The sequence below is a fragment of the Zalophus californianus genome, chromosome 3, assembly GCF_009762305.2.
Source record: "Zalophus californianus isolate mZalCal1 chromosome 3, mZalCal1.pri.v2, whole genome shotgun sequence".
In the NCBI taxonomy this organism is placed as follows: Eukaryota; Metazoa; Chordata; class Mammalia; order Carnivora; family Otariidae; genus Zalophus; species Zalophus californianus.
In genome coordinates this window covers 54568874-54596302 of record NC_045597.1, presented here as the reverse complement: position 1 = coordinate 54596302, position 27429 = coordinate 54568874, and the positions used below count along the sequence as shown (strand labels likewise).

Genomic DNA, 27429 nt, shown 5'->3' with positions numbered 1-27429 from the left:
CCCTACTACCCAGCTTGGCAGAAAGTGGAATTTTGTTTCATTACAATAACACAGAAACATAGGAGAGGTTCCCATTTCTCAGGCGACAAAGACGCAGATCATGGAGGTGTTGAGTTTGAGTCTCACACAGTTCCCAAAGAGTAGAGCTGACTCCTCAGTGTATTCACCAACATTTATCTTTAAAAGACAAAAATCATCATTCACAAAATCATCTCTAGAAAGTTGGACCTGTAATAACAAAATTATTTCTATTCCCTGGTAGAGCACCCGTGAAAATAATGTTTTTGATTTAGTTACAGGGATTCTATTCAGCAAACAATGCTGTTAAAGTGTTTTCTCTGGGTTCTGTCCACATAATAGGCACTGTCCCTGGGAGGGTAGATTTTATTCTGTAATAGTTACGATGATTTACACTTTTGTCCAGTTATCAAATGATCATTAGCCTCTATTATCCCCACGGCTCCAACCTTAAGTAGTCCGACTGTAAAAACATTAACTATATTAACTTCAAAAAAAAAAAAAAAAACAAGAATAACTTAATCCCCCAAATCCAGGAAGAAAGAAAGAAATCTAGGAGAAAGAAAATGGTTCTTAGAGACTGCTTTTTTGTTTCTCTGACAGTCTTCAAATCATTTATTTTTCCATTTCATTTTTTGGCTGTTCCATGTGGAGTGACTGAAACTTCACTTCTGCTATACCTCTGGAAATTTGGGGACCCGAGACCCAGCGATGTGTTCATTTTAACAAAGCATTCTACTGGAAGAATGTTTAGACACTTCCTGGAGTCTCGAGGGAGGCTCACTAACACGTTAGGTTTTGATTTCACATCTCCTGAGGTCCTAGTGTGTGTGGTAGCCACCATGCTCAGCAGCTTTCCCATGTTAATTTATTTGACATTTTGAAGAGTCTAGAGGGAGAACAGGTATGGTCAGGCTCATGCTAAAGAAATAAAAACCAAGGCTGTAAGAGGTTGTAATGTGCCCAGGGCTGCAAGACTAGTAAGGGGCGAGGCTGAGACTTGGCCCAGGTCCCCTGCTTGTCATATTACATACAACTGCCTGGTTATTGTCACAGAAGGGAAATATCGCACTGCCTCTTCTCCAAGAGATGCAGAGAATGTGTTTATCCAACCCAATTTGTCATGTGGTTAGTTTCCATGGTGAAATGAAATAATCCTAAGAGGCTTCAGACATTATTTTAACCTATTTGAAGAGACAAGCACCATCTGTCCAACTCTCTAGACCCTGTAGATACCTTCCCTGGTATTCCAGATTTTATGAGAGAAACTTCTCCCTTTTCAAAAAAGACTGTAACTTCCAAAGGTGCTTACAAGTATAGTTTCTAGATCACCTTGGAAGAATTGGTAAAATGATTGTGCATGAGAAAGAACAATTTGATCCTATGCAAAGGAAAATGCACCAAAGTTTATATGCCTGAATTTTGGGGGTATAAGTGGGCATAGTTGTATGTATGCTGGGAGTGGGGCAAGAACGTGTAGAACAGAAATTGAATGGTGCTGAAAAATACATTCTAATCACTCAGGACCATATTTTTGATAAACAAGCAATCAAGTATTCTTGGCTACAACTATAATGGATAAAACGACTCAAGTTAAAAACAGTACAGGAGAAGTAAGGATAACACGGCACGGTCGTTAAACATGTGGGCTCTTAAAGTCACATGAGTTTATATTCCAGTTCTGCTGCTTCCTGGCTGTGTGACATTTGAAACGTCACATAAAAACAAACAAGCAAACCCTATGTGTTCAGTATTCCTACCTGTACAATGGACACAATAACAGTAAGTATGCATAAGGATATTGTGGAGATTAAATGAAAGTGCATATAAAATGTCTGACACTTCATCAAAGTGTGCTATTGTTAAAAGGGGTCTATAGATATACATATGTATATGTATATATGCATAGATATCGATATCTATATCTATATATAGCATTTTTTAGCTCCTTGTGGTAGAATAATCTATTTTTCAGGTTCAAGACATTGGGAAAGTGTTAATCATGACAGGAATTGTCATCAGACTTAGAGATAGAGCAGGTGATTTTAATAGTGGAAGTCAGTATGATCCCAGTAAGTTGGGAGCACAAGACCTACAAAGCATTGGGAAGAGGACATCCAACCAATAAGTAGTAATAATTGCAATATTATTGGCAGCTGAGCCCTCGGGGCATCTACATGTCTTTAACAATTAATAGGCAAATAACTCCGTTCACTGCCAGTGGATCTGCCCTAACCATACAAGAGGTGCCAGCCAAACTAGAAAAAATCCAGCAGATGCCCCTTGTAGGAAATTTAATTAAAGTAGAAAGGACTGTAATAACATTCCCATTGTGCTCTTGACTCAAATTGGAGAGGCAGAGCATTGTGTGAATTCTCCAGACCAGGAGGCTGGTGTGGAAACAGCTAAACACTGCAGGCCTCCTCAGATCCTGCCAAGGGGACCTGTGACTGTGTCAATTGATCATCACTTCTCCAAAGTCACAGGGCACTTGCAGATCAACACAATTCTGGGTCCTAAAACAGGTGGGAAGACACAGAGCTCTAGGTTCTTTATATGAAATTAAAGATTACATAGTCTGTAATGAAACACCCTTCTATCTCCTCATGGCCCCTATATTTAGTCACTGGTAACAGGGGAAACTCTTCAGAAATAATTCAAGGAGCTAGGAAATCAAGTCCCGCCCTTTTATGTTCTGGGGCATGAGCAATGGCTCCAACTCTTGAAAGATCTATTGATCTTTCTCCAAACTCTTGGAGCAATGGCTTCTACTCTTGAAAAATCTATTACACATCCTCAGCCTGTGATATTTTCCTGCAAATGTGTGAGACCCTAAATCTGGGAAGGTGGTAGGCTGTTCTACAGGGAGACCATGTAATGGGTGCCTGTCCTGGAATAGCAGTGTCTGGTTTCAAATATGGTCTCCACACAGCAGCGGGCAAATTACTTCATTCTTGGTTTCCTCGTTCACAAAACTGAGTAATAATAGTGTCTACCTCATGCAGTTCTTGTGCCTGGCACACACCATAGGCACTAAATAACTGTCAGCTGTGATGCCCATTCTTTCAAGCAGTTAACAATGGCCTCACTTATTGATGGTCTAGCAAATAATTTTTTGAAAAAAATACAAACCAATAAAATGCATATTTCTTATAACTAAAATAGCTAATAGGATATATACTCAGAAGTGTGATTGCTGGATCATATCATAGTTCTGCTTTTAATATTTTGAGAAATGTCCACAGTATTTTCCATAGTGGCTGCACCATTTTACGTTCCCACCAACAGTCTCAATTTCTCTACATCCTTGCCAATATTTATGTTGTTTTTTTTTATAATAGCTATTCAAATTGGTGTAAGATGATATATATCATTGTGGTTTGGTTTTGCTTTTTGTATATTAATTATATCTCAATAAAGTTGTGAAAAAATATCTTACACTGTTCCTTACACATTATAGGTAGCTATTGACCCTTTGATTGCTGTAGGAAAAGATAACATGTCTTGCTTGTTCTCTGAGTGATATTCTCCTCCTTTGGTAACTCCACTGCTCTGACCTTTCCCAGTGGACCTGTTGAAAGGATGACAAATATCTGCCTTTGGCAAGTGCTAACAGGGTTCATCCTAAATTACATACACCCACTAGGTGCTAAGAATAGAGAGGGGGGTACACAGGAGGGTATGGATGAGGTCCCTCCTTCATGGAACTTAAATTCTGGTTAGACAAGTGGTAACGACAAAACCTGAGAATCGTTAGCATCAGAAACTCTGAGTGTGAGGGAGTCATGTGACAGGAAATCCTGGAAGGAGGAAGAAAAGACTTCCCTCATGAAGTAAAGTTAAAGCTGAAAACTGAAGGATTCTAGGGTTAGTTACACTTGAGGAAGTGCTCCAGGCAGGTGGAAGAAGAAGGCTCCATGACCTGGAAGGAAAAGAAGCGTGGAGCTGAGAGGAGCCATCTCCCCCGACCTCCCACGCCCCCACCCCCCCACCCCCACCCCCCACCCGCCTGAGGCCACAGGAGATAGCAAGGTGGACGGTGGCCGGATTCTGGTGCAGGCTTGTCAAAGGGTGAGGCTTGATCCTGGGAATGATGGGGAAATCACTGATGGGTTTCAAGTAGGGGAGTGAAATGATCCGACCTGAGATTAGAAGCATCATTCTAGCTATTCCATGAGGCAAGGGGGAATGTGGGGATCCTGGTAGGAGGCATAGATGCCTCATCTCTTGATGATTCTGGCCCAGACCTGGATGGTTTGGAAGCAAAGTAATGGATAGATTTGAGAGAAATGTAAATATTTGGCTTTGAACCAAAGCTACCACCTCCCACCACCACCGAGATAGGGATGGGATATGTAGAAACCTTAACCTTTAGCCTGCGCTTCTGCAAACAACACCCAGAACATATTTAGATTAGGAAAAAGAAGGGAACTGATATCCAAAGTGGAGCTAGGGGGTTGTCCATGTCAATTATCTGAGCTAATCTGCTTGACCCATTGCTTCAGCTAATGAAGGGCTGCTTGCCCTCCTTCCACCCCAATTAAGCTTATCATCTCGCTTAACATTGCAGAGCCCCAGAGAAGCCAGGAATAACTCAACACCAGTCCCTCTAGCCAAACAATCAGCAAACAAAGATAACTTTAAAGAGTGTCAAGCCCAACTTTATGACTCCCTCATAGGCACCAAGGGCATCGTCTCAACAGCCTAAGCCACCAGACAGGATAGCCCAGGACTGTATGTGAATCCACCTGCTGGGACCAACAATGACTCATCTGTTTATAGCAGAGCAAAGGTAACTGGGGATGCAAAAGTTGACAGCTGCCTCCCTGGAGACCATTGCACCTGGAAACAAGGGCACTGGGTTTCAACTGGAAATGTTTGCATTGGCACAGACCCAGGCTGGATAAAGTGTGCCAGAGGAGAGGTCACGCCATGAGGAGATGAGTGAGCACACGCACATATTTTAAAGAAATGGAGTCTTCACACCCGACTGGCTGTTTCAAGACACTCTTATGGCTGCCCTGAGCAGCTCAGAGGCAGATTTCTTTTCTTGGTGGAGGTAAGATTCGGGGCAGCAATAATGAAAGAGTAATAATGATATTGGCATCGTTTATTAATGGCATATTATATTCTGGAGGCATTATGTCATTCATGTTATATACCTTACCTCTACTTTGTCATCACAGCCTGATGCACATATGAGCTTTAAAATACTGATGCCCGGGCCCACCCTGCAAATGCTCTGATTTCATTGATCTGGGTGGAGCCCAGGTATTGGCGTTTTAGGGCTCCCCAGGGAATTCTGACGTGCAGCCAGGGTTGAGAACCAGAGCTTAATCATCATGACAGCCTTCAATGTGGGTTTTTTAGCTTTATTTTATAGATGAGAAAAAAAATAGAGCTCAGAGAGAACAAGTAATTTGCCTAAGTGCAACCTTGAGTCTGTCTGGCCACCAACCCTCCCTCTGAAGGACTGCTCCACACACTGTGTAGGGAATCCTTGGGTAAAGAGTAAGCAGGGAGAGCACACAGAGAGGAAAGGGCAGCTGAGGGTGGCGGCACCCCACAGGGACCTGGGAACTCTGAGCAGGAGGCTCCACCCCACCCTGAGCCAGCTGTGCACCCCGCACGGTGAGGATCCATAAAGGAGAGGAGCTGAGTGGGCAAACAACCCACCTTCATGGTTGCAGCAGCCCCTGGCCTCCCTCCAAGCCCCAGGGGATGGCACAGAGGGGACCCTTGGCAGAAAGTTGAACAGGGCATGGCCGGGCTGGACAAGCAGGCCCGTGCACACTCATTTACCCCTTGCCTTGTCATACCACTCAGGGAGATGAACCGCCTTCCCCAGCTTCTGCCTCCCCACTCTCTGCTGCATCTGCTCTGGGTTGTGCTAGGTTCCCCAGCTACCTCTGACCTGTACTTCTGAAACCTGCTATTAACTAAAGGAGGTCACACTGACGGACACACTTTTGAATGGAAAGGAAACATCCTCTGATTCTTGTTTCCCAACCATGAGCACCCTTAGCCATAACTGCCTGAAACAAACCTAATCAAGTGGGAATGTGAAGCTGCACTTTTCCTCCTCCCTGCTGGGAAGACCAAGTTTGGGCCCTCTGCTCGCACCCTGCTAGAATGAAGCATGGACATGAAGCAAGGAGCTGAGCTCCTCTGTACCGTGCCACTCCCTAGATGAAGGTGGATCTCCCAAAGTATTTCTGATATTGCTGGGAGTGGTTGGGAAAAGATCACACTCCGAGGGATAAAGGAAGGAGGGAAGAAGTTTCTGGAATCTGAGGTGGGCAGTGTCTGACTGTCTCTGTACTTCAGGTCAGAACTCTGCTTTTATACTCCCCACAAAGGCTTGGACTGGCCAGCTTCGTTCGTTTAGTTACTCAACAGTTATTAAGGGTTTGTAGCACTGGGGATTCTTAAAGGGGGAAGATCGGTCTCCTTGACTTTAAGCAGCTCACAGTTTTAGCAGGGGAGAAGTCACATAAACAGCAACATCATGGCAGGGGGACACAGTGTGGGGTGGGGACGCCAGGAGAGGCCCTGGGCCCAGTCAGAAGAGGGGGGGTCCATGTCCTGGAGGGGTAACCCCTCTCTAGAGACTTACTACAAGCCTAGTAGGAGTTAGCCAGGAAGGGGGGCACTGGTTTTCTAAGTGAAGCAGGCCACTTCAGCAGGGGAGCTGAGATTCTGTCCCTGGCTTCAATGGAGGACATTCCTTGCTGGAAAGTCACATTGACTTAGCTGCCAGCACTCTTCCCTCTCTAGGGTGCAGGGATTTGGACTTCCTTCTCTACATCCAGGTCAAAGGGCTGAGTCCAAAGTGCAACTGAATTCCTCACTCAAAGTTTTTCTCAACAGAAGCAGGGAGTTCTGAAGGCCCACCAGCCACACCAAAGAGCTTCTCTAGAGAAGGCACAGGCCAGGGAGAGAGAGCGGTGCAAGGGGAGGAGTGTCCTGTTTTGGACCAGATAACACGTCTCAAATGAGGCTAACAATACACAAACCACAGGCCCTGCCTAGAGTCACTTCCCCCTCTTAGGTTTCATCATAGTAACTGTCATAATAGGGCAGAGGAAGATCCATGGACAGAGGTGCCTGGATTTCAGTCCTGGCTCTGCCATGTAGGGTCTTGGATGACCTACTGCAGGCCTCTGAGCTTCCCAGTTTTTATACATAAAACAGGGCTTGAGATCCACCATGGAGGGGAGAATTGGGTGGGATGGCAGCGGGAGAGCCCGACTCGGCACAGAAGGGGTCTTAGCACTTGATGGCTGTGCTGCATGCACTCCTGCTGGGACCCTCTTCCTTCCAGACCACTCCCAAAAAGCCCCATTCCAAGTCTCTGAGTTCAGTAACCCAACCCTGGCCCTCGGAAATGTTTGCCTTTTTCCAAAAGTGATGATTCCATTTTTGATCCTTTGCTGCCTCTTGATATACCCCAATATATTCCTCCCCAGGCTCCTCCAAGGAGCTCCAATGAGTTGGATGCTCACTGACAGGCCTGTGTTCAGTCCCTGCACGCCGAGGGCAGGGAGGGTGGGGCGGGCTATGGTTCTGTGAGCAAGGGCGAAGCCTGCAGGGCTCCCAGGTCCAATTCTCTCTCCTCCTCGCCTGACAGAGCCACAGCCAATGCTCTTACAGGTCACTTAATTTCCCCATCACCGTGACCTTCGCTTGCCCATTTTGGAACAATACACCCACTAATGTTAACAAGCGTATGTTTCTTTCTGCTTGTGTGGAGCCTGTCTACCTTTGAAGAGAAATCACAAAAGTGGTCATAGTTCTGCTCTCTGCTTCCTGAGTGGAACAGCTCCAGTTCTGAAGTCATTTATAATTAATTATATCATATTAAGGATCTCTCTTTGATGGTGGTGGCAGAGGAGGGTTTGCTAATCCATTCCTTTACAATGTTTTAAAAATAAGACCTCAGAACCACGTCCATTTTATTGTCTTCTACTTTTAAGTAGATTTTTGTTTTTTTTAGTGCTCATCAAGTGAAAAGCTTATTTAAACACCTGTACTCTGTCATATAATGGTGATGGGAAAAAAATCCAAAAGAAGTGGAGGTCATAGAAATGTTTTAGAAGATAGTGCTTGAACATAAATCCCTTCCTTTCCATTCCCACGGTTGCCCTCGAGGTGAGGCCTGATCAGCTCATATAGGACTGTTGCGAGAACTTCATACCTGCTCCCCAGACTCCGGGCTCTCTCCACTGTCCTCTGTGCTGCCTAAGTGTCTCAGGCGTCATGTCACATGCCAGCTCCAAGTGTCCCAGGAGCTTCTCCGTGATTGCAGGATAAATTCCATCCTTCTTACCCATTCGAGATGTTTTCCTATCAGGCTCCTCTTGACCTTCCAGGGCCCCCCACAGCTATCAACTCATTGTCCTCTGAGAGCCCTGGAATTGCTTCACTTTGTGCCTAGAGTCATAGATCCCTCTGCAGCACCCCTGTGGGAAATCCGTCCCCTCCTCCTTCATGTGGGCAAATCCTACCTATGTCCTCTGACTCCTGAGCTGAAAGCATAGTCCCCACTGAGATATGCATGTGGTTATTACTTCATGCTCTGCTTCCTTGTGCCCACACAGGGGTACCCCTTGTCCCTCACTCCTCCTTTCCCTTCAGCTACTTCACAACCTGCTGTCTTCACCAACCCGGAAAGGACTTGATGTCACTGAGGTATTACTCTCTGGGGCTCTCTATGTCCAAGCCCATTTTTATATGGTTTTATTGTCTTGTCTCTCACACTGTGCACCTGCCCCCCAGACACACCTGGGCAGTTAGGGAGAGCAGGAGCACTGGTGTCTGCTGCATATCTGCTGTGTGTTGAGCATGGACACATTAAGATACATTTAAATTTACCTACAAATTTGTCTGGAAGTGTTTTGAGCCACACTTTCAAATGAGGGAACTGAAACTCAGAGGGAGTTAATGACTTTCTCAAGGACAGTTTGATACCAGATATGGTGCCACAGAGAAAAATAAAAATGTGGGATGGAGCCTGTTAAGGCAGGCTTCACGGATGTGGTAGGATCCGAGTCACAGCCTGGTCTGGTGGGCAGGATGGGAGAGCACTGGGAATGTGAACAGCATCACAAAGGCTTCAGACTCAACGTGAGAGTGTGATCATTTATGGCTTTTAGAGAGTGTACCTGATTTCCTTTAAGAATGAAGTATTTAAGTTAATTGCCTGGTTTTGAGCATGCAAACACGGAAATGTGCTAGAGGGCCAAAGTTCAGAGGTAACTGAACTTTCCTGCAGCATGTTAGGAACAGAATAAATGCTGACAAAGAAGCAGAGATTTTTACATTTTAACTGCAGGTCAAAAGAGGACTCTTCACAGAAGATGGCTGAAATTGAGCAAACACACAATCCCAGATGGTTTCAGACAGGGGGATAAAAATGAATAAACCAATATGGGTTCATCGAAGTTAACAAATGCACCACTCTGTGTGAGTGTGTGTGTATGGCGAGGGGTAAGTAGGAACTCTGTATTTTCTGCTTAATTTTGCATAGACCTAAAACTCCTCTTAAATAAAGTCAACTTTAAAAAAAAATTAAATGAAATGAAACAACTTTAAAAAATTGTTTTAAATAAATGAGGCCAGGTCCCAAAGCTGTCCCCTGAGGCATGAGGGGAGGGGAGTATGTGCCCTTCTCTTGGCATACTGGAGCACAGACACCTTGCCTAGCTGTGGTGAGTTTCATCATCTTTTATTTTTCTAGTTCATTTGCTAATGAGATGCTGATGAGCATCAAAGGCCGCAAAAAGAAAGATGTGGAATATTAAAAAAGGAGAAAAAGGAAAATGAAGAGGAGGAATTGAACGATGCTTTAAAAGCTTGCATATTAAAAAATAAAAAGGTGGCTGCATGTACCAGTTGCAAAAACTTAATGATTTAAGTGCCAAAGAAGAGGAGTTTTACAGAACATCCAATATATGGTAACACGCGGAGTGGTGCACTTGTCTAATTTTCCTTTATCTCTTCTCTAAAATAGGGATAATGATACCTGCCTCCCATGCTTATGGTGAGGATTAAATGACATAATGTATATAACATTCTTAGTCCATGGGCGCCTGGGTGGCACAGTCAGTTGAGCTACTGACTCTTGGTTTCGGCTCAAGTCGTAATCTCAGGTGATGAGATCAAGCCCCAGGTCAGGCTCTGCACTCAGTGCAGTCTGTTTGAGTTTCTCTCTCCCTCTCCCTCTGCCCTCCTCTTTCTGTTTCTCTCTCAAATAAATAAATAAGTCTTTAAAAAATAAAATAAAATTCTTAGCCCCAAAGTCTGTACTTATTCATTAAAAATAGTTATTGAGTTGGTGATTTTGAGCTAGATACTAAGTTGAACAAAATGGATGTGATGCCTCCTGACTCACAACTGAGAAGGGGGAGCCAGATGTTAAACAAGGAAACATAAAGAAAATTAATTAAAAATTGTGAAGACTAGCACAGAGGAAAACGTCAGAGTGCTGTGAGAAAGTGACAGGGCCTCTGAGTCCATGTTCAATAAATAGTAGTCATTTCAAGACAGACATTTCTTTGCAACTAGGATAGATGAGTTTCTATCAGACTAGACCCTTCCAGAAGGAATAATTGGGAAAAAAATAAAAAAAGAAATCTGTTTGAAGGACTACAAGAGCTGCCAAGGCAGCAAGGGCATTAGTAGACAAGATTCCAGAGCAAAGGTGTATGAGCGGAGGTCAGATTCATATGCAGCTCTACTTTCTGCTGGAAGTATGGGCAAGATCATAAGTGGCTGCAGAGAGTTTTCAGCAATCTCATGGGACAAAATTGGAGTTCATGGCCTGCTAAGGAGGAGGAGGGGCACTGAGAAACACCCAGCTTTCAGCTGGGAGCTGTCAAGGTCAACAGTCTAGGAGTAAGGCAAAGTAGGTACAGACCAGCTCTCACAAAAACCCAAGGCAGCTTCAGCTGAGGTTGGATTAAGGTGATTTGCTTGGCTTAACCACCTAGAAACTATCTCCTGTTAAGAAAGATAATGTCACCCAGAGCCTCAAATCATCCTATAATTTTTCATACAATAATGTCCAATATTCAGAATTCTTAAAAAGTCTAGTATACCCGGAGACCATCCAATGATCAAAAAAAATTTGAAGATGGTAGAAACAGATCTGTAGATGATTCAGATGCTCTACAGACACTGGAGTTATCAGACACACATTTTAAATACTATGTTAAATATATTGAAGAAAACTGACAACAAGATGGAGAATTTCAAAAGGTTGCTATAAATCTATAGGTGAATCTATAAAAAAGAATAAGAAGGAAATTCTAGAACTGAAAAAGAAAATAAATAAAATTAAATTTTAATTAATTAGGAGCACATTGAACATAGCTGAGGAGAGAAATGATGAGCCAGAATGTATGTAGGTTGGTAGAAAATATCCAGACTGAACCACAAAGAAAAGAAGGGATGCAAAATAGAGGAAAAAAAGGAAAGGGATATATGGGACACTGTAAATTATTATATATAGAGGTATAATTGTAGTGCCAGAAAGAGGAGAAAGAGAATGGGCAGAAGCAATATTTGAAGAGATTTTTCCAAAACTGATGAAAGGCATCAAGCCATATGCACAAGAAACCCTATGACTTCCATGATGGATAGACACAAGTAAACTATGGCAGGGTACACCATAATAAAGCTGTTGAAAACCAAAGACAAAGATAAAAATGTTAAAAGTGGTTAGAGGAAAAAGCATATTATCAAAACAACAAGACTTAATGCTGAATTCTTAAGACAAGGTATGGAAGCCAAAGACATTGGTGTACTGTTCTAAGGTGCAAAATACCCCTTCCAAGTGAATATTATAGTAATTGTCCTTCAATATTGAAGATAAAATTTACTAAATTTTAGTGTATTTTTATTTTTATCTTTTTATTATTAAATAAAACACAGACACAGAAACCACCCAAAACAAATGTAGAGTTTAATACATGATTTTTAAGACTGACATCTTTGTAACCACCATAAAGAAATACAACTCTACCAGCCCCTCAGAAACCTCATCTGTGTGCTATCCCAATCACATTGCACCGTTTTCCCTAAAAGCAACCGTTACCCTTTAACACTTTTATTGTAATTGCTTTCTTGTATTTATACTTTGATTATCTAAATATGCATCCCTAGACACTATAGTGAAGTCTTGCCCACTTAAAAAAAATTGACATGTCACGGAACTCTCTTTTATCTACTGGAGCTCCTTCCATTTTTTCTCCTAGACTTTCAACAAGTCCCTTTCTTCTCTGTTTTTTTTTTTTTTTGCAAATATTTAGCTGAATTCAGAGACTTGAACACTCTATTTTCTGGAAGAATTCATCATCGATACTTGCATTAAAGGAAATACACAAAAGAGGTCTTCAGACAGAAAAAAAGTAAAGCTAAATGACAGCAAAAATTATAGGAAAGAACAAATAGTAAGGAAAAGATATGTGTAGGTAAATCTAAATAAATATTGACTACATAGGAACAATACTAACAATGTCATGGGGTTTTAAATATTGTAGAATTAAAATAAATGGCAATGATAGCACAAAATTCAGAATGAAGATAAGTAAAGTCAAAGCGTTTAAATGTCCTTTCATTGTACAGGAATTGATAAAAATATACTTTTATAAATTATACTTTAATAAAGTCAAGATTCATGTTGAATCTCTAAAGTAGCCTCTGAAAGAATGCCAAAAGGTTTTGTAACTGCCAAAACGTCAAAAAATGGAGTAGTAAAACCTACTTGATAAACACAAAAGAAGGTAAGGGGGGAAGGAACATAGAATAAGTGGTATAAATTGGAAAAGTAATAGTGGAGCACCTGGGTGGCTCAGTTGGTTAATCGACTGCCTTCGGCTCAGGTCGTGATCTTGGAGTCCTGGGATTGAGTCCTGCATCGGGCTCCCTGCTCGGTGGGGAGTCTGCTTCTCCCTCTGACCCTCCCCCCTCTCATGCTCTCTCTCTCATTCTCTCTCTCTCAAATAAATAAATAAAATCTTCAAAAAAAAAGAAAAGTAAATAGCAAGATGGTAAATTTAAACCCAAGTGTTTCAGCAATTATATTTGTTTAAATATAATTAACAATTGCAAACAGTTTTAAAGATTTATATTGTCAGGCTACATTAAAAATAACAAGACCCAGTAGTATATTACTTACATGAGAAGCACCTTAAGTGCAAAGATACGGAAAGAATAAGAGTAAAGAATAAGGAAAGACATATGCTACAAATCTTATCCAAAAGGACACTGGCATGGGTATACTAGTATCAAACAAAGTAAGTTGTACAGCAAATAGGGACCATTTAAAAGTTCTAAAAGGATTAATCTTCTAGGATGATAGAATAGTCGAATAGTCTTAAATTTGTAGCATTTAATAATGTAGGTTCAGAATACATAAGGAAAAACTGATAGACTTAAAGGAGAAATAAGCAAATCCACAGCCAGTGGAAGCTTTTAAGCATATTTCTCACTGAAACTGATAGAACAAAAAATGCAATTGTGAGAAAAATCAGACATGGTCTCTGTGGTATTGAACTTGAATTAGAGTAAGGGACACAAATAGTAATCAAATAAGCACAGGAATGAACGTAAAATTGCATATTGGCTGAGTGCTTTGCAGGAAAGGATGACAATTCTCTAACAATGAACATGACCTGAACTGAGGGAATTGAAAAGACTCTCCTAAAAAAGGGACACTTGATTTCAGATCTAAAAGATGTATAAGGGTGAATTAGGTGAGTAGAAATGGAAGTGTGAGGCAAAGAGTTGACACAGTGGGCATCACGTCATCTGCAGAAATTCCCCGGTAGGAGGAAGCAAGTGAGTCTGAGGAGCTGGAAGGAGGCCCAAGTGACTGAAGCACAGTGAATGAAGGAAAGTAGCTCAAAATCAAGCCTGTGAGGTGGGCGAAGCTGGAACGCTGAGTACTTTGTAGGCCATGTTATGGATCTTGGACTTTTTCCAGAGAGTAAGTGGAAAGCAATCAAGGGTGTTAAAGCAGGTTTATATTGTCATTGGATTTAAGTTTGGAAAAAGACTATTTTAGCTGTGGCATGAGAATGGATTGTAGAAGGTCAGAGTCAACAGAGAAGGCTAAACAACTCTGCATTCCTCAGATGAGCAATGATGGTGGAGACAGTGGAGGTGGAGAGGAGTCAAATTCAAGAGACATTTAAGAGGCAAAAAGCAACTGGACTTGGTGAAGGATTCTACATGGTGACTGGGAGCAAGGGAGACATCAAGAATGTCTTCTTGGGTTTTTGCTTGTGCAAAGGTGTCCGACAGGGATGCCATCCTCAAGATAAGAATCAGGAAGAGGGCCAGGTTTTGGAGGGAAGACCATAAATTCCATTTTGAACATCTTGAGATTGAGGGCTTTTTTGTTAGAGATTATTCTGTAGAATGTCTCCTCAAGGCTCTTAATTGATTTTTCTTTGTGGTGTTCAGTTTGTTTTATCTGCTTGTCTTACCCCCTGCAGTCTACCATTTCAAAAATGCAATTCCAAGTCCTAACTGTGAATATTTATCATGTCACTGCATCAAAATATTGACATTTGCCTAATTTGAACCTTCCCAGGAAGTAATGCAAACAAGAGAAAAGATGGAAACTTTGTTGTGATCCCCAGGAGTGCTTGCAGGATGTTGGACCCTGACCACAGTTAGAGTCCAAATATGTCAGAGAACTTTCCTGGCTCTGGTTGTCAAAGGCCATTTAATGTGGCAGGATCATTTTTCTTAAAAATGCTGCACAAGGATGAGCAAGTCAAGTTTGGGAGAATTGGTTCTCAATATTTCAGGGCAATTTCAGAGAAACATTAATGAGCTCCGCCTTCATTGAGAATTAAATCTGTCAAGGATATGAATCAGGTGTCATGGGAAAGAGCCCAATCAACTCTTTCAAGGCAATTTCCTGTTAGAATTCCAGGATGGGAGATGCCATTTCCCTTGCTCCAAGGCAGCTGAGATCCTGTTGGCAAGTTGTTTTGAAATCTTTTCCATGAGGAAGAACACAGCGAAGATGACAGCCTGTACAGTTAATTCACATCCAGAAAAATGAAATGTATATTCATGGCTATTTCTCTTTCTTTCTCTCTCTCTCTCTCAGCATTGACCACTAAACTTGTGAGGGCGTATCAAGCCTTTTTTTCAACACATTTTCCCCCTCCTTCCTCATCTGTCCTTTAATTCTTTTGAGGCTTAACTTAAAAGAAATTGAACTTTATCTATTAAGGTCTGATAAGAAGTTTGGTTATGTATCTGACTGGAATAAGGTTAGTAGATTATATGAGGTTTAAATTATGTATTCTTCTTTAAGGCAGCTTAAATTTTAAGGTTTTGTCCTAAATCATTATTATTCAGTCTGCCTACAGTTTCAACAGTTGTCAAACTGGAGGGAAGATCTGTTTCTTTGCGTGGAATAGAATCTTGAGCTTTGTGACTGAATGAAGAAGTTAAGAGACCGATGATTTACAGCTGTTTCACAAACTATGAACATAAGCCAATTGCCCAAGATGGTAGATATTCAGGAACTTGTTATTTTATGTGGTTTTCTGTATTTCTGATTTGTTTGTGGACCATCATCTTAGGAATTTATAAAATAAAAGGCTATATACATGCAGCTTGGAACCAGGTCAAAGAGTCAATGACTTTTACCAATGCGGCTCAACCAAAAAGCACCATAGAATTTTGAAGCATAGAGGCACTTAAACCATCAGGTAGTCCAGGGCTTGCTGGAGGGTCTGTGATTTGGAATCCTGGTTTTAATCCTCCCCACCTCCTGTTACCCATAAAGGGAACAAATCCAAAGATGGGAGGTGTCCTGGTTAAAGTCACACCACTTATATCTCAGAATTCACCTTCTTATCAATTTTCTTCTGACAAAAGAAGCAAGAGCTTGAGCCAGTCCTTATTTCAACAGACTGATTAGGCATATTACAAATAGGAAGTCTCAAATGATAGCACGGGGAAGAACTATCCTACATGAGGTCCTTTTCTGGGGGTCCTGGGTTTTGGATGTACTTAGGCCATTTTACTTCTGTTTTGTTTTCCTCTAGACTCTGTAATTTGAAGGAAGCCATCAAGTTCTTGGATAATTGCTGAGTGGAATTGATGGAAATGAGAGGAGGGAAGATTTTCAGAGCATGTTTGAACTTGTTCCTTGCTTTGGACCCCTCGTACACACTGACAACTGAATATGGATTTCATGAGCTGATAAACAAGGGTATTGGACTTGAGTGTTTTGCTTTCTTGTTTGCAAGCTTTGTGTTTGTTTCCTTTTCTCTAAGAGAACAGTTGCTTACTCCCCTTATGGCCCCCAACCACATATTGGGAAATATGGGCCAAGTTTACCTTTTAATCATTTATCATGTTGTTGCTTATTCTTGAATTTGATGGATGAAATAAATGACCCGGAGTTTGTAATTAATAGAACCCCATCACCACTCCAACCCCAACTCATGAACCAATGACTTCTACTTGTGCCTGTCATATTAACAAATATGTTAGAGGCCTAAATTTAAATCTGGAGCTAAGCTGATGATCTCAGTTGAAATACTCTGATTCATTCTGAACAATCAATCATTTGATAGAATAGTCTTAGTTTTTCCATCTGTAAAATGAATTCAATGTTGGTAACTCTGGTGTTAAATTAAAATAACTTTAAGAAAATTGCTGAAGGCTGTGACATACGACCCAGGATATTATTATTTTATAAAGGAGAGTTTTACCTACCAAAGAGAAATGCTATCAGCTTCCCTTGGCATTGCTGGTAATTTATTATTAATGATTTCTAAAAATTCCAGCATTGCAGGAAGCTTCAAGCATCACTACTACATTATGACGTTTTGCTTTTGTGTTAATGGACAGCCATTTCTCACTGTCACTTTCACGGATAGGAGAAAGCACAGATGAAAAATTTTCACAAATGTAGGGCAGTACAAGACATATTCCAGGCTCTGTTCCTTATTATTAATTCAATTATCAAATTCAGCTTTATCAGAAGCGAGAATTTTCTAGATGTGGACAGTAACCCATATACTTCCTTCTCCTCTCAGTTCCCTCCATACATCACATCCACTCAGAGGCAAGGGTCGAGAAATACTGAATTTAGTTAGCATTTTCATGCTTGAAGAATTAGAAATCCACATCATCGATTTTTTGTTTTTTCATAATTGAGAAGAAAAAAGTCATAGTTTAATTCCAGGCAGTGGAGAAGCTCCCATTCAATTCAACTTCTCTACAGATTAGAGTAAGGAAGTTCTTTTGATGTCACCAAAGAGATTTCCCCTTCTAGAAGGAGGAGAGGGTTTTTGGCTTTGAAGACAGCTCTTGGAGGTAAGGACTCCCTGCTTCCACAATCTGGAATAATCTAAGTCAAGCCCCGTTAACATACTATACAAGCAAAACTATGCTAACCCCTGATATTACAAAGGGAAGCAATTCCTTTCCTGCTAAATCACATTGTACATCTCCAGCTTGTAATTTGTCTTTCTTCAAATGTTTGTGCTCTTGGGATGGCTGTATCTGAAGGTGCTAACAATCAGCAAGAACAAGGACATCAGGGGTCTTGTTCTGTCTCCTCTTCTTTTCCATGCCTGCCCTTTGGTTAGTTGGTGCTGTGTGAACAAACAAATTTGAATGGCTTATTTTCAAAGGGATGAAGACAATAGCTCTCTGCAAATGTAATGCAATTAGCAGATGTAAAAAGTGGAGGAAGGAGATACTTAGCGTGTATACACTCATTATTAATAGCTTACAGCTAAGCAATTTCATATTTTGTTTTGATATCTTCTGACTTCATAGAGTTTTCCTTTATGCAGTCCAAGCATGTACAGCAAATACTTTTTCATCCAATTACAGATGGCAGTGTAATTTTCCCAATTAGCAAAGTGCTTGAGTGTGTGGTAACAGAAGAAATAAGGACATCAGGGTCTCGTTCTTCTCTCTGATTTTCCATGCCTGCCCTTTGTTGTTTGGCTTTAGGTTATTTTGCCAAGAAACAGCTCTAGATGCGTCGTATTTCCACCCATTAGTCAATGCTAATCCAAAGAAGCATGAGGCATGGACAGGGAAGGTCGCTTGCCTTCCCTTACAAAACAAATCAGTGTTTATACTTGGAGTCTGTTCTAGACAAATTAAAGGATAAAAGAGAATGCCTTGTCCATTAAGCACCATGACAACCTGGCTGTAAAAACTCACAATTTGTTCAGAGCCAGTAAATGGATATTATGATATTTGTAACCTGTATTATGCTCCAGTGAAGTATTTCCAAAAAGGAATTTCAGGGAAGAGAAATTCCTAGAGATGTTTCAGAGAAGGGATTCTGGAATTCAGTAAGTTTGGGGAATGTGTCACACAAGATTTCCCTTTTTGAGACTCACAATGCATAACAGAATTTTACAGCTTTGACAACTCCTCCCATTAAAAACAAAACAGAGAAGCAAAACTATTGTACTTTGGATAACCTAGCATTTTAAAAACTCATTTGATCACAGATCACATTTTTTAAACTCATTTTTTGGAATAATACTTATTCATATCTGAAAGTAGCAAGTGAAGTAAGTGATCTATAAGCTATAGTTTGGAAGCAGATCAGTATTTTTAATCAAAAGATAAAGTTTCAAATTCAAGGTCTGCTACTGATTTTTAGTACATCACAAATTGCCATTATATCCTGCTATACCCCAACACTAATTTTCACTTTTAAATGAAAATAATAATGTAAGTGAAAATTTATTAAATTCTTATGATGTGTCAGGCACTCTACTGAGTGCTTGAGATGTCTTATCTCATTTATTCCTTTAAACTTGTATTTATTTTTCAAGTAAACCAAAGTAGTGAAAGAATATATTCTCACTTTTTAAAAGTAGAAAAAACCTACAAAAAATTCCTTTTGTTTTAGCTTGTAAACATCTATATCTTTTTCTGTTCATTTAACAAAAAGTGTTTCCTTGCAAAAGCATATACAGTTCTTATTTTTTACATAACCAGAATCATATTACGCATACTGTTGTACACTAGCTTTTTTTTTTTAATTTAAAGTTTGTGTTAGAGATATTTCTATGTCAGTATATGCACATCTATGACATTCCATGTAGTGCTTCATGACATTTATGGTGTATACATACCTCCAATTTTTTAACGGTAGATATTCAGCTTATTCTCAAATTTTTCACAAATGTAAACAATTATTTTTATATCTATTTATGGTAGTATGGGAGATAGGTAAACTTGAATGATGCCCTACTTGAAATAACCAGAATGTTGGAGAAAATACAAGATGTATCAACTTGTACATAAAGAAGGACTACTCAGGACTCAAAAGACAAAGTGCAAACATGTATCCTGTGGAGCAAGAGATGGCCAAACTTGTCTTTCTCTCTGAGTTTTCTTCTACCAAACCCTGGAAAATTTGAGTTACTGCTTGATGAAATGTAGGAGCCAGGAAGTAAAATTTAACGTTCATACAAGGAGCTAAAGCCAATAGAAAATACCAGCACTGGGTGTTATACATAACAAATGAATCATTGAACACTACATCAAAAACTATTGATGCACTATACAGTGGCTAACTGAACATAATAAAAAGAAAAGTACCATCTAATGTTTAAATAATTAAAAAATAAAGACATTACACACTGAAAAAAAAAAAAAAAACACTCAACATAAAGCCAGCATCCAAAGCACTATACCTTCAGTGTGACAGTGCCCCCAGAAGGGACCATTCACCTGGCTAATTCTGGGTGTTAGGTAAGAGATAAGGGTAATCTCTCTTGAGAGTTTAAAGCCACAAGCCTGACGTCATGTGGGTTTGAGAAATCTAGTTCATGATATCTTTGTGTTTTAAAAAACATCAAGTTGAAAATATATAGTTGATCCTTGAACAACCCAGGTTGCATGTATCCGCTTATATATGGATTTTTTTCAATAAATATACATACAGTACCATAAATGTATTTTCTCATAATTTTCTTAGTAACATTTTCTTTTCTCTAGCTTACTTAGTTGCAAGAATACGGTATACAGTACACATAACATACAAAATATGTGTTAAAGTAAAGCTTCCAGTCAGCAGTAGACTATTAGTAGTTAAGTTTGGGGGGAGCCAAAGTTATACACAGATTTTCAACTGTGCCAGGAAGTCAGCTCCCCTAACCCCCGCATTGTTCAACGGTCAACTAGAGGAATTTCAATCCAGGCTTTCAAGAACTCCCACTGAAACAGTATAAGAAAAATGATGAGACTACAGTCAAAGTTCACAAGACACACAGGAACCAAGACACTGTGAGTGAAAACCAGCAAAAACAAACAGGAGACTCAAACTTGCAAAGACTTCATATATTGGAATTATCAGGCACTAAATATAGAAAAGAAACAACTGTATTTAATGTTTTGGGAAATAGAAGAAAGTTTGAGGATATGAACAAGAATAAGAATTTTTTTAAAAAGATTTTATTTATTTATTTGACACAGAGAGAGAGAAAGAGATCACAAGTAGGCAGGCAGGCAGAGGGAGAGGGAGAAGCAGGCTCCCTGCTGAGCATGGAGCCTGATGCGGGGCTCGATCCCAGGACCCAGGATCATGACCTGAGCCAAAGGCAGGTGCTTAACTGACTGAGCCACCCAGGCGCCCCAAGAATAAGAAATTTTAAAAGAAGAACTAAATATATTTGCAAAAAAATTACTAGAAAACTTCAAGAATTCTAGAAGTCATAAATATACAGATTGAAATTAATAAGGCAATATAAACAGCAGATGAGACAGACACAGATAAAGAAGAAGTCAATTAGAAGACATAGCTAAAGAAGCTATACAGAATACAGCCCAGAGAGCTGAAGAGATAGACAATATGAAAGAGAGGTTAAAGACATGGAGGACAGAATAGGGATGTCTGACATACATTAATTAAAGTTTCAGATGGCAATAATCAAGGTAATGGGGAAAAAAGCAGTACTTGAAGAGATAATGGCTGAGAATTTTCTCTAATTGCTGAGAGACTTTGATACCCATTTTCAAGAAGGCCAATGAGTCACAAGTATGATAAACAAGAGAAATGTATTTTGTTGTTTTTTAAAGGTTTTATTTACTTATTTATTTGAGAGAGAAAGTACACAGTGGGAGGAGCAGAGGGAGAGGGACAAGCTGACTCCACATTGAGCAGGGAGTCTGACATGGGGCTCAATCCCAGGACCCCGAGATCATGATCTGAGCCAAAATTAAGAGTTAGACTGCTTAACCGACTGAGCCACCCAGGCATCCCAACAAGAGAAATGTTTATATCTAAGCATATCATAGTGAAGCAAAACACCAAAGACAAAGAGATTTTTAAAAAAAGAAAAAGCAGTCAGCAAGAAGGCACTACAAAGTAAAAGCAATTAGAGCAGTGGCTAACTTCTCAAAAGCAACAATGGCAATAATCATCTGTTTGAGCTGAGAATATAAATGTTAATTTAGAATCCTATACTAAGGAAACATCTTTCAAGACTGAGGTGAAGTAAAGATATTTTCCATCCTTTCACTTAGCCATTCTTACTCTGTGCTATTTACCTTTCCACAGAATGGTCGCTTCACCTCTGAGCATTGCCCCTGTGTTCTGGTAAGAAAAAGGGAAACAGCCAAAGGCAAAAAATAAAATGGGCCAGTTACTCTGTTCCTCTTTTCCTGGAAGTCGCATCCACACTTCCACTGACATCTTGGCCAGAACTCCAACACACACCCTCACTAACCAGCCAGGAAGCCTGAGATGCATTGCCTCCCCCAGTGAAATTTAGTTTCTAGTTGTGAAATGGAGAAGTAGCTTGGATATAAGATAAGCCACCAATATAGTGATTTCCATTGTAATCAAGAATAAAACATGATTTCTGTCCTCAAAGAATTCACAATCTGATGAGAAAGACAGACCTATAAGAAAGGTAAATGTGGAATTCCAGACATCCATTTCTTCAGTTCTTTCTATAAGTTCAATGGGGAGGATATTTACTACTATTATTTTGCATCTTTGCTTATGTATCATTCCATCAGCAAACCAACCAGCTGACTTTAGGAAGCAGGCTCTCAGCTAGGAATTACACTAGATCAGCCGTACAGATAATAATCAAATATGGTTCCCACTCTGTAAAGACTTATGACCTTGCGGGAGATGTCAGATAGAAAAAAAATACACTCGTGCAAAAAATTATTACAACACAAATAGGAGAAAAGGAATAAAAGAGGATATTATAAGTTGAATTGTGTCCTCCAAAATTTATATGTTGAAGTCTTAACCCCAACTATCTTAGAATGTGACCTTATTTGGAGTTAGAGTCTTTACAGAGGTAATCAAATTAAAATGAGGTCATTAGGATAGGCTCTAATCCAATATGACTGGTGACCTTGTAAGAAGGGAAAGTTTGGACACAGACACATGTAGAGGAAAGGCAGTGTGGGGAGACAGGGGGAAAAGAACAAGGAGAGAGGTCTGGGACAGATCTGTCCTCACAGCCGTCAGAAGGAGCCTACCCTGCCAGCACCTTGATTCTGGACTTCTGCCTCCAGACCTGTGAGACAATCAGTTACAGTTGCTTAAGCCCCCAAGGCTGTGGTACTTTTTGTCATGGCAGCCTTAGCAGACGACTACAGAGGGAGTGGTACATTCTCCTGGGGGCATAGAGAGGAAAAATGTTTCAGAAAGGCCTTCATGGCTTACCTGAAGGTTGAGTTGTAGGATGAATAGACATTTGCCAGGCAGAGCTGGAGAAGGAGGAGCCATAGGAATTCCATTTCAAAAGGATGTCGTGAATCGAGAATGAGCAGTGTGTTGAAGCGTGACAAGACTGAGAAAACACTAAAGTAGGGACATAGGTTAGGGGTACGATGCCTTGAGGGAGGAGGCTAGAGTAGCAGGATGCTCACATTAAGAAGGACCTTTGATTTCACACTCAAAAATATCCCTTTGAAAAATAAATATGAAGCAGAGAAGCCTTTGTAGCTAGTTTTGTACTGGATTGAGTCTGTTTCTGATTTAAATGATGCCGTTTCAATGAGCCTACTTCATGAGTTAAAACTGATGCTCAGATAAAATGTGCACCCTCCAGCGCACATCTCCCGTGCATTATGCACAGTACCCAGTACACTTCCAGGCACATCCGTGTTGAACAAATAGCTCCTGATGGAAATATAGGTACTCAGTGCTCTAGACTCAGTGAGCATTGAAGCTACACAGCTTGACACCCTTTCATGAAGTCAAGGTTGTATTCTTAATATAAATGTGTTGTTTTGATTCCTTTAGGACAGCTTAAGAATTGGGCCTTTGCTTAAAAACAGGAAATCACTTAATGTAGAAGATTATGTCTCAGGATAGGTTAATATAAAACTGCTACAATTATGTCTCTTCAAATAATTGTGATATCCTCGTACCTTTCTAATTTGAAATCTCTGCTCTTGTTATACTAAATTTAATAAAATCAAGTATATGCAGGAAACATTAGAGGAGCAACAGATCATAAGCCTTGCATGTTCAAAACCAGATAACAGAAAACTCTTGTGTGTTTTAAAATAGAAACTTTTTCTTCTTCTTTTTTTAGAGAGAGAGAGTGTGTGAATGGGGGTGGGGTGGTGGGGAGAGGCAGAAAGAAAGGCAGAGCACTGGGTGTTATACGCAAACAATGAATCATGGAACGCTAGATCAAAAACTAATGATGTAATGTATGATGATTAACATAACATAAAAAAAGGCAGAGAAAGAATCTTTTTTTTTAAAGATTTTATTTATTTATTTGAGAGAGAGAATGAGAGATAGAGAGCACGAGAGGGAAGAGGGTCAGAGGGAGAAGCAGACTCCCTGCCGAGCAGGGAGCCCGATGTGGGACTCGATCCCAGGACTCCAGGATTATGACCTGAGCCGAAGGCAGTCGCTTAAACTGACTGAGCCACCCAGGCGTCCAGGCAGAGAAAGAATCTTAAGCAGGTTACATGCTCAGCATGGATCCCGATGCAGGGCTTGATCGCATGACCCTGAGATGATGACCTGAGCCGAAATCAAGAGTTGGATGCTTAACTGACTGAATCACCCAGGTGCCCCATAGAAACTTTTTCAATTAAACCAACTCCTTCCTGCCAATAAAATCCATATAAGTCAAATTTGACGCCAGGACTTCCTAACTGTAATAAATGACTGTAAATAGCATAATCTTTACTATAATATTTGCCTTGAATCAAGGTTCTCAAAAGGGCTGTTTTATAAAAGACAACAGCCATTCATTACTGACTTTTGTTATGCCTATGTTCTAAACCAACAGTCCATCTTCCATATAGAAATTAAATTTTAAAAGCAATTAAGTAAAACAATATATCACAAATCCTTAAAAGGTATTATATATCAGGAAAGCCTAAATAACACAGCAACTGGGTTCCATTTGAGAAATCTGCTATCCATTCATTGTGAAGCTTGGGTAAACCCTTCATCACTAGGGTACTTCTGCTTTTTCATCTGTAATATAAAAATAGGAGAAATAGATGCCCACTCATCCAAGTGAAGCATGTTGGGATCAAAGCATTAATATTCCAGTAGTCCTTGCTTAAATGTATCCGAAAAGTATTACAGAAAAATAAGCATTTTTCCTTGAAATGACTAAAGCAATTTATAGCTAATGTTGAAAGACAATGCTTAGACAGAAAGATAGATTAACACAAACTTTGCTTATGCAGAGATGAATTTTTTTTCTTCAGTGTAATTTATGAAAAAGGAGAAACAGCCAAGTAAATAAAAGTTCTTTAGAAGAATACCGATATTAATTGAATATGAAAATTGATATCACTGAAGTTGAGCACTCTGGCTGCTTTGGGGACTGAATGTGAAAGAATTAGAGTTCATAAAAAGGACTTCATACCAATTCTCACATCAGAGTAGAATCAGGAACAGATTTACAAATAGACAATGACAGCTAAAGGGGATTTAGTTTTTCAAATGCAAATGGAGACAGACATTTGATTTTTATTTATTAACTAAAGTTCTGTTTGGCATAAAATAATTGCTGGCCACCCTGAATTTTACACACTTTTCTTATAATCTCATATTTAAAAATGGACTAGATGATTAGGATGATCAGTAGGGAGGTGGGACACTCCTAGGACCCAATGAATGGAAATAATTCCCTGAGTCTCCAGAGTCCCTTGTTACCATTGCCCTTCCCTGATATCAGTCCATTTTTGCCACAAATTGAAAGGTGCTACACTTTTTATTTGTTAAAACATGAGTTCGAAAATCTACCAGCACTCTCAGTCTAAAAGATTTTTAAAAGATTAGAAAATTGTCTTCAGTTTTTATAATAGTGCAGATTGATTTTTTAAAAATAGGTTTTCTATACTGTTTTTGGCATCAAGATCATGTAACTGGGAGCATTTACAAGCATCTTTTTTCAAGTTTTCTCTCTACTGCTCATACTTCCCTCAAAAGCAATTAATTTTTCATTCCTCATTAAAATAAGTGTGTTCATGTTTTTAAATACCAGCTAGCTTGCTTACTATCAGCCACTTGTCGTGGTAGAAATGGTAAGCAATTTTGGATCATTCATCTTTTTCATAGGAAAAAGTAAGTCATCTTCAAATTTAATAGCTCTTTTAAATACCTCGCTGTGAGCAAACCAGGGAGCCTCTGCATCGGACAAAAGAACATTACAGTCATGGGCACAGACGTGTCAACTGCAGAATGTCAGAATATGCTGAAAATGAACAAATGCCAAAGATGTAAACTACAACAGAAAAATAAGACACTTGGGTTTTGTGAGTTGTTTGGGGTCTACTAACAATTTCTCTTAAAGTAAAAGAAATAAAGAAAAAAAGGGAAAAGTATAAGAGGTAAAAGGAGACACCTTCTCCCTCTGTGTTAAGATTTTAAGATTTATTTTAGAGAGAAAGAGAGAGGGAGAGCACTAGCAGGGGGCAGGCAGAGGAAGAGGGAGAGAGAATTTCAAGCAGACCCCTACTGAGTGCAGATTCCCGAAGCCCGACTTGGGGCTTGAACTCACGACCCCGAGTTCATGACCTGAGCCAAAATCAAGAGTCGGATGCTTAACCAATGGAGCCATCCAGATGCCTCTGTTAAGATTTTAGTTCCCGGTGTTTGAACCTAGTGCCTCCAGTGCAAAGTCAAATAGTGTCCTGAAACTTCGTTCAAGTGGCTACTGGCTCTTAATTCAGATTTTAAATATGCAGAATCCAAAGAAGTTTAATTTTTCATCTGTATAGCTAGTTTCCTTAAATCGACATCAGCTATATCTCAGACAAAACTACAAACTTTAACACTTTCACCTGTAGCAAAAGTAAAATGTATTTATTCTGACTTTATTACTTTGTAACTTTTAATCATTCTATGTTCATCACCTTTAGACTAGTAATTATACTTTTGACATTCAATAGTGAGAATGTGCTAATAAAAACTTAATGTAACTTAAAATAGCATAATGTTTTATGCAATCTAAAATAACCACTAGCAGGAGATAGTTACATAGCCAACGTTATCTGTTGACAAAATATTATGTAGATATGAAAGGTTATATTTATAAAGCATTTTATAACATGAAAAAATCCTATGTTCTGAATTACATATAAAGTATAAATGCACCCAAGCCAAACATTATGTGTAGAAAAATTACCGGAAAGAAATATTCCTCAGTGTTATCTTTGTGTGTGGTTGCTACAGTTATGGGATTTTCTTTCCTTTTCATGCTTTTTCCCCCTAAATTATTTTTATTGTAGTGTATACTCCAAGCTGCTATCATCTCCTGCCTGGACTATCGCAAGAGCTCTCTAGCCAACCTCTCCACTTTCATTATTAAATGTTTTTTTTTCATTACCCAAATATTAGCCAGAGCGATCTTCTTAAATAAGTTGGACTCTTCTTAAAGTAAGTTGGCTTTCTATTTCAATTAGAATACAATCCAAAATCTTTAACCTGTTGACAATAAACTGCTTGATCAGACCTGGTATATAGGTTTTGTTTTATTGGGTACATATTGAAAGGATTTCCCATTTCTCCTGAAATTCATCATTCTCTTCCTGAAATAAAACTTGCATCTTATCTATGCTCTTTAGTTCAGTAAATTTCACCCAAATCACTGACTATGAATTATATTTCACACTCACAGCTTAGCCAACTTGATAATTTCAGCAACTTTTACTAAGAGAACATAGGTGTATTTCACATTCCACCCATATAAATAATAGGTGCAAATATATATAAATATAAGGTACAAATAAAAAACGCTGCTAGTAATAGACGCTGAAGTAAGGGAGTATGAATGAATGATTGACAAGATGAATTCATATTAAGCGGCTTTTTCCTTACTGATTATATAGGAAGGGTGTGCTTTAAGTAGCAAAAACTATGCTTGTTTAAGAGAGATTAAATCATTT

The 27429-nt window shown here is 39.6% G+C and overlaps 1 long non-coding RNA gene across 2 annotated transcripts; it reads left to right on the top strand.

The window, feature by feature from the left end:
* Positions 1-4751: 4751 nt before the first annotated feature.
* LOC113920950 lies at positions 4752-26982 on the top strand. 2 transcript variants are annotated; one of them, XR_003519447.2, is made up of 3 exons: positions 4752-5077; positions 9353-9507; positions 26773-26982. It is a non-coding gene; the product is annotated as an uncharacterized LOC113920950 (long non-coding RNA). The 2 variants fall into 2 exon arrangements; XR_003519446.1 differs by lacking the exon at positions 26773-26982 and adding an exon at positions 16095-16712.
* The last annotated feature ends 447 nt before the right edge of the window (positions 26983-27429 follow it).